Source organism: Papaver somniferum, chromosome 1, assembly GCF_003573695.1.
Source record: "Papaver somniferum cultivar HN1 chromosome 1, ASM357369v1, whole genome shotgun sequence".
NCBI classification, from domain to species: domain Eukaryota; kingdom Viridiplantae; phylum Streptophyta; class Magnoliopsida; order Ranunculales; family Papaveraceae; genus Papaver; species Papaver somniferum.
Genome location: NC_039358.1, coordinates 110,464,749 through 110,473,297, shown reverse-complemented (window position 1 = coordinate 110,473,297; position 8,549 = coordinate 110,464,749).

Sequence of the window (8,549 nt, the reverse complement as noted above, 5' to 3'; positions counted from 1 at the left end):
ATGTCAATGGTTACTTTTAAGTACATGATTACATTCACTATACCATTCCAATGACGTTGCGTTGGCGCTGAGCTATATCTAGCTAACAAGTTTACTGAGGATGTAAAATTCAATCGAGTATATTATTATACTAAGTACAACAATGCGTCTGTTGTACTTAGATATGGGAACTTCATCTCCCAACACATATTCGTCATCTTCCTTTAAACGAAATGGTCACTTACTTACATTTGAACCTCGACTAATCATGGGAGTGCTATCAGGATGCATGTCTTTGTTAAATTGCCTGACAACTTTAGACATATGCAAACTGGTGGAATAATATCCCACAAGCTCAGTACTCGGTCGAGCTTTCCCTAGATTTTTCATCTCAAATTCGGATTTTTAAATAGCTTTTAAGGTCTCTTATTACATCAAGAGTACCCATCATGTCTGTACCGTCGACATAAATAGCTACAATTCCAAGTTAGGAACTTTCTTATGAATAAGAAAGAAAAAATAATTCATTTGTCTATCCCCTCCAAATCAAATAGCCACTTAAACGGGTATACCACTTCCGCCTGATTGCTTCAATCTATAAGTGAACGTTCTATCTAATATTGTAAACGCACTCTGTGGTTTAGAGTTACTTGATTTGGGAAACAAAAGTCTATCAAGTACTTTTGTAAATATCTTCTATCTCTTGATTCTTTCAGAGATACGTAACAACCACATACATATGCTGCATTTCAAGTCCTTTTGAAATTACCAAGCTAACTAAGTAGCAGAACTCTATAACGTTCATTACAAGAGAACAATTCCAGTTGTGAGAAACCTCGCGCCACAAGGCGAGTATTTATACTTTAAGACTACTTTCTTCTCATTATGCTTTGTGACAAATTAATTATGTATGTCCAATAGGCTTTACACTTGGTTGGTTAGCACTACCACACCAAATACCCGTATATTTGTCAAAGAACTAAGTTCTACCTGGATTGTGTAGGCCAAATATGCTATTTATTGAATTAAACAATAAGAAGAATGGTTCGATCTCATCGTGCTCTATTTCTTTGAGCAACTATATATAAAAATAATCATTAATATGCTCGCACGATCTTTCCATTGACTCGTGTGTGTTCTCATAATCCTTTAGGATTTCATTGCTCTCTGGAATCATTAAACTTCGGAGCGTCCTCCAATATTGATTCATGGACATAATCAGAGAAAATTAAATGAAATGATTTCATTAATGATACAAATTAGGTTGTGCCTTACTCATCTACTTACTTTCTAGGTGAGTATTGATTGAACCTGGTGGGATCTCCATCTTCCTTTGTGGAGCCACGGCCTTAACTACACTTCCACCAAGTGTAGTTGCAACACCTTAGTCTATGGTGTATATCCTTTATTAAGGATTTGTAACCTTGCAGGTAGGTTTTCAGCTGGTATGCGTGATCTCATCACCTTAGCGACATCAGTGTACATTCTGAAAATCGATTATTCTTTGTCACTTCACATTTACATTTGTGGAGTACAAGAATCAATATGAGACACAGTGGGAACACACCACGATAATTCTTGTCGTTCCCTTAGAAAATACTTTTTGGCTGCACATGGTTCGATTTTCATCGGTTTTTGGCAAAACCAAAACCGAAACCATAGTACTCGATTTTTCAATATTAAAAACCAATGAAATCATATAAACTATTCGGTTTCACTCGGTTCAGTTTCTACTCGGTTTGGTTAAAAACCAGACGATTTTTGGTTAACCAAATGATTTTTAAACAATCTTTTATTTTGGTCAGTTTCTCATATCCGACAGGTTAAATTTTCAATAAAAAGTGTCAGCAAGACAAAATTCCACCTGCTACAAACATAGTTTTTACTTTTTAAGGCATGAGATTTAATACTAATACAAAAGCTAAAACAAAAGCAAAAACTCCTACAGATTCGACAAAGATCATCGTTGTTCTTGCGAGTTGCGAGCATCCAAAGTCTGCACATAAAAAAAAAGAAAAGGTTTCAATCATCTCATGCACCCATTATTCCATTCATGCATAGCCACTAATAGAGTAATAATGTCAATTGGTATTCGAAACCATACAAAAGAAACAACAACAAGAAACTAATGATATGAACAACAAAATCTTTGAAGAAAAGAAGATAGAAAGAAACATTGAATACTTTTATATATCTGAAGTAACTTCTAGTCTTTGTTTGTTACTTGATTAAACTTGACGAAGAAGAAGAGAAGAAGAAGTCGTGGTAGTTTACTAGTTACTAGTTAATCTTAGAGTGGTGGTATGATTGGTGCTCGAGATCGACTGCTAATGAAGTCATGGAAAAGAACCGATGAAGTGAAGAGAGAAAACTGATAGCGAGAAGAGAACTGAGGAGAGAAGATGGAGGGTAAAATATTTACTAACAAGTTATAAATTTCAATTACTGAGCAAACTATTTGAATTGCAATTTCAAATTGAAACCACTGAAACCCTAATTAAATCAGATACCCAAATCAACAAATTAAAACACTGAAACCCTAATTAAATCAGATACCCAAATCAAAATCAAACCCTAATTACATATAAAATGGACAAAATATTTAAAAATCAAAATCAGATAATATATTTTTCTTGTCGGGATTACTGATTTTGTTTTTAAACAAAAAAATAAAAGAAAAAACCCATTAAATATCAATCTTCACAGCACCCATGATAGATTTGATTCCCTTTTCAAACAAAACCAAAGAAATATAAACAAATAAAACGAACAGAAAAAACAAAGTTAGGGTTTAGGTGAAAAACTTACGGCTTTAAGGACTTCGGCTTCTCTTTCTTGCTCTTCATCGTCACGGTTACAGAAACAAAGATATAAAAAACCTTATCCACCAATACGAAGAACAAATCATCGATTTCAATCACTCAGACTCTTGTTTTTCTGGTTTCTTCAAACTTAGAGAGACAGATAGAGAGGCGGAGAAAATTGAGTGCAAATGATAAACCCTAACTCGTGTTTTGTTCTCATTTTTATCCCCTAAACACGTGTTGGCTTCTGCTGGTTTTAGTGTTTTATCCGTCGATTAACATCACGCGTGTACGGTGAAAGATTAAGACAGAGATTTTGGATCTTTAGCCGTCAATTGAGATGGATGGTGGAAGATTAAATTTATATATGTCTGGCCAATGGGTATATTTGTCATTACGCCCACCATTTTCTCATTCATGTGGTGATAAATTGACTAAGTAAACGTTCTTTTACCAACATGGTGGGTCCAGACGGAAAACCAAACGACATGGGCATTATTTTAATTTTCAAAAAAATGTGGGCATTTTCTTAATTAGATTTCCCCTCATGGGCATTTTCTTAATTTTCCCATCCCAGGGTTCATTCATGGTTGTCAGTTCCAGATAACCGACACTATCGGTTTAGGTTTAGGTTTCATCCCAAAACCGAACCGAAAACCTAATGGTTAACCGATTATTACTTGCCGTAGGATTGAAATAATATTAGCGGTGGATGTTTTGCAGGTACTCACAACATCAACATTCCCTATATTTGTGCATGGAAAGCTAGGAATCTGGTTCTAGAGGATTTTTTTGGAGATTATGAAGAGAGTTATGCCGATGTACCTAAGTTCTGTTCAATGGTGGCCAAAACTAACCCAGGATTTGTTTCCAAGTTTACATATGGAAGAAAAGGTAGGTTCTTTTAATTTCAGTTTTGTATTCTCTTTATTCTGTATTGGTACTTTTTTTTTTTGTGAAAGAACTGATGTTGAAACCTGCATATGCAGATTTCAAGAGACTACGACAATATCATTTGCTTCACCAATGAAAGCCTTTCAGGAGTCTTGCAGAGGTGTTGTAGGGTTTGATGCATGCCATCTTACTGGAAAGTGGGGTGGTGTATTAATGGCTGCAACAACACTTGACGGTGAGAATAGATTAGTGCCTCTAGGTATTGGAGTGGCTAGAAGTGAAACCAAAGAAAACTGGTTAATATTCCTCAAAGATTTGGCACCAGGGATCTTAGCTCATCATTCTGGAAAAGTCACTTTCATATCCAGCAGAAAGGTTTGTTGGAAGCAGTTGCAGAGGTGTTTCCTGGTATGCCCCATAGATATTGTTGGAGGTAATTATCTTACTTTTAAATTTGTGGTTGTATAATAACTTCTTTATTTACAATAATTAATTTTACATTTTGTCTGTGTGTGAATTATGTTGCAGGCACAATTACAATAATTTCAAGAAAACTTATAAGTCCCCCACATTGCACATATCAATGTGGAATGCTGCCAAAACCTACAAGATAAAGCATTTTGAGGTTTGTTTCTTTTAAATTTGCTTGTATTACATTTCTAGAGTAATGTAAATACATACTAATGTACAAATGGGTAATGTAGGAACACATGACTGCTATGTACCAAGAAAATGCTAAAGCTGCAGAGTATCTTATGAAACAAGGTCACCAAAATTGGGCTAGGTTTTTTTTGATCCCATTAGTTGTTGTGAGCATCTCAATAACAATTTTTCCGAATCTTTTAATTCAATGGCTACTGAACTGAGAGATAAACCTATAGTTATTCTTGGCATGTTGTATGGTGAGTTGGTGATGAAAATGTTTACAAAGAGAAGGGAACAATGTACAAAGTGGAAATCTGGAGATTTGGTTCCTAAATCTAAAGACCTTATCAAAAAAATGCTTGTCATTAGTGAAAAATTTCATGTTCAAGCTAGTGTGGTTGGGGAGGTTTATTTGGTCACCAACAGGTCCACCAGAAAAATATTCACAGTGGATTTTATAGAGAAGAAGTGCACTTGTTTGTAGTGGAAGTTTAGGGGATTCCCCTGTCAACATGCTGTGTCTGCATTGAAGACAATCTCACTAAATTGGGTTGAGTATGTATTATGTCTTGACCTTAGCATTTATTGTGGGCATTTGCATTTTTTATTTCTCTTTTATTTGTGCATTAATGTACCAGCAAACATTAAAGGGAAGATTCTAACAATATTATTTACATTTGTTTTGTCAGGTATTTCTCTCCTTACTATTCAGTGGATTATTATAGGACCACATATGCTCTAAAAGTTTTTCCATTGGAAGACATTTCTGACTATCCAGAAGTACTATTCTATACTTTATGGGTTGTTGTGCATTTACTTTAAACTTTAAACTTTATTTTCTATTTAAAAGCACTTTAGGGTTTCCTCAGTTCCCATCTCATCTCATCTCTTGTTTCTTCTCTGAACTTTTCTTTTCTTTGTTTCTCGTTGCAGCCACAAATGGAAAACAAGATACTACACCCTCCCAGCCAAAGAAAGCCTGACAGACCTCATTCAAAGAGGAGAAGAAGTTATGATGTACCTCAAACTGAGAAGAAGAAAAGGAAGTGTACTCAATGTGGATCTACAGAAGGTCACAACAAGAGAACTTGTAAAGGTGGTGATGTTGGTAAGAATCAAACTGGATATAGGCCAAGAACTGAATGTGATGCTACAAAATTCACTTTCACAAACTCAGATGGAGCTGAAACTAGCACTGCAAGGGGCAAAGCAAAGAAGCAAGGAAAAGCATCATATGTTGGTGAGTCTTATGCAAGAACATCCTCTCATGGAAAACCACCTCCAGTACCAAATACTCAAAGATGTACATCTACAAGTCCTAGTAACACACAAAGTTTCAGTCAAGCTTTTGCTGGTATTGGATATGTGGCTCAGAATATTGCTACTGTTACACAGGCTAAGGGAAAGCAGAGAAAGAATGCAAATAAGTAATGTGTGTGTATGTTTTTCTTTTTTGTTGGATCTGTGATCCTTTCTTGCAGTGTTTGTCTTTTGTTTCAACTTCTTTTAGGTCTGAACTTGTTTATGGATGACAAAACAATATGGATTTGAAGTACCTTTTAATATTAATCAAAGTTTAGTAGTTTAAATTATTGCAGATTACATTGTAATCTTTTTGTTAACTTCCTTACATATTTCTTTGACATGAATACTTGAATGCATAACACTTTCCCTTGCAGCAATGACTATGTGATCAGAAACCCATCTGAAAGCTTCACAACCTGTGCAGGTAAGATAAGCTATGTTGAAGTTGTGATTATTCTTACATAATTTCAGTTTCATTTCTGATTTACAGTGATCTTTGAATCATTGTGATAGGTGTTGTAAACACCTGATTTTATATCTAGTATTTATGCTTTCTTTGTTATTATTCATGTGAAATGTGTATCTTATGTTCACTTTTGAGTGTTTAGGTACTTTGGAGTCACTATGAGCAAAAGAAGGAGAAAACTTCCATTTGGAGTGTAAAGGCCAAAAAGGTTGATTCACAGGCGAGTCATACATGGAGCAGACTAGGTTGCACAAAGAGGAGGTGAAGAATGAACTGTCAGTTCCATATAACTGACAGGCCAAATAGTAAATGGGTGGCTCCTGTCTGGATGCTTGGGCGTGTGTATCATTTTTTATCATTACCTAGCCCTAACTCCAAGAGAAGTGTTTTCTTCTTATTAGAATTCTGTCTGAATCCGAGAGACACGGCTGTTGTTGGTGATGATAATAAACTCAGGGGAGATCCAGAAGCTGAGCCGCTGATGCTGAAAATGAGAGAAATCAGTCGACCCAGATTTCATCTGGTGAAAGAGTAGAAGAGATATGTGTTTGGAGATTGAGAAAATCGGAGAGATTAGAGATCAGGGTTTCATGAGACTGAGTTTGGTAATCGAATGAAGAATTGACGAAGTTTTAGAGAACAGATAGATGGGTACTCGAGGAATTGAGAGAAACAGTAATGGTGTTGGTTGAATTGAACAACCAGATGAAGAAATTAGTCGATTGAAGATTATTCGGGTTTCTGAAGCAAAGAGGAGATAAATTTGTTGTTGCTGGTGATAAGATGAAGAAGGTTATGAAGAACTTGCTGTTCAGAAGTAAATATGCAGATGATTTTGGTTGAATCAAAGGAGAGACAGAAATTGAAGTAGGGTTTCTCTGTTGGTTGGAGTTCTGATTGAGATTTGAGCTTAAAGAAGAATTGCGTTTCTGCAGTAATAGGGTTTGGTCGATTATGGAAATAGGGTTGTGAAGAATTTCAGAGACGGTGAAGATGAACTGAAGGATTTGGTGGTTTAATTGGGTTGTAGTTACAAGATCTGGTGACTTGGAGCTGCAATTGAAGCTTGATGGGTTGATGTTGATGTTGGTCTGATGATTGCAGGAGCAGCTGTAATATGTTGGTACTGAGAATGGATGTGTGCTGCTGGGCAGATTCACAATTCAGATGAACGTGCAGTTGGTTAAAATCAGTTATGGAGATATTGGTGGTGCTCATGGTTTGTGCTGAGTTGCTCGAGTGTTCATGATGCAGAGATGGGTATTTGTTCTTGGTGGTTGGCAGTGACAGATGAGTGGAGCTTGAAGATGTGGAAGATGGATAGTGTGCAACTGTTGCAGTGGTGGTTGTGGTTGTGTGAGATGGAAATGGAAGAATGGCTTGGGTCAGTGTTCGCAGTCACAAGGAATGGAAGAAATTGTTGTTTCTAATGGAGCTGATAGAATTCGCATTTGATGGCGGTAACTGCAATGGATTGGAGTTGGATTTGCTGTAATAGTGTGGTCGTTTGGCCGCGACTCAAGAGTATGCAGGAATGCGAAAGAAGAGCTAGAATGGTTGAGCTTGAGCTGGTGATATCAACAAGGAAGTTAAGGAATTACAGGGAATAGCTAATGAAGACAAGATAAAAGAGCTTGGCAGTGATGACCTTGTTGCAGCTGCTGTGTTGTATGTAGGATTGGGAAGTATGTTGTTAATACTGGAAATGCTTAGAACATAGATTGTGCAGTTGAGAACAAAGCCAAGGAATTGAGTGAGCTGTATGCAGTAAGTATAAGAATGAGTTGATGATTGTGCAAGGTTGTGCTGAAGGTTTTGAGTTGATAAAGGAGGAAAGGTTTGGCAGTTGCTAGTGAAGCAAGCTGTTGTTGGTGCTGAGATATCGCGGCAGTGGACTGGCTAATGAATAACAGTTACAACTAGGCATGATGTAGCTGGAGGTGTTGTTTGCTGAAGCTAGCAAGAGAATAACAAGAAGGTACTAGTGCAATTGCAGAAAGGATATGATGGTTGTTTGCAGGGGATTAAGTTAGTTGATGCTGGTGAAGTTGCTGAGAGTATGAGGCTGATGGTGCAGCACAAGCTCTAGCCTGTGCAAGATGGCTTTGGCCTAGAACCAAGTCAGCTGAGTTATCCATGAGTTATACCCTGACTCAACTAGTCGACTCGGCCTTAACTCAGTTGATTTACCTTGACTCGGTCTGACTTCTGAGCTGACCCGTTTGAACAGTTTTGACCGGTGGCTTTTACAGTCATCTGAATTTGACTGGGAAAAGTCATCTTAGGTGAGGCATACGGCTTGGTATTAAGTTTTTAGTTTCTTATTATCATTTCTGTTTTCATATTTGCTTTTTGTTTTATTGTCTTGTTTCTCACTTGTTTGCGAGATTTTTTTTCAAGTACCTAATCCCTGGCTTCTAAAGATTGGAACTATCCAAGGTGCGGGATAGATACTC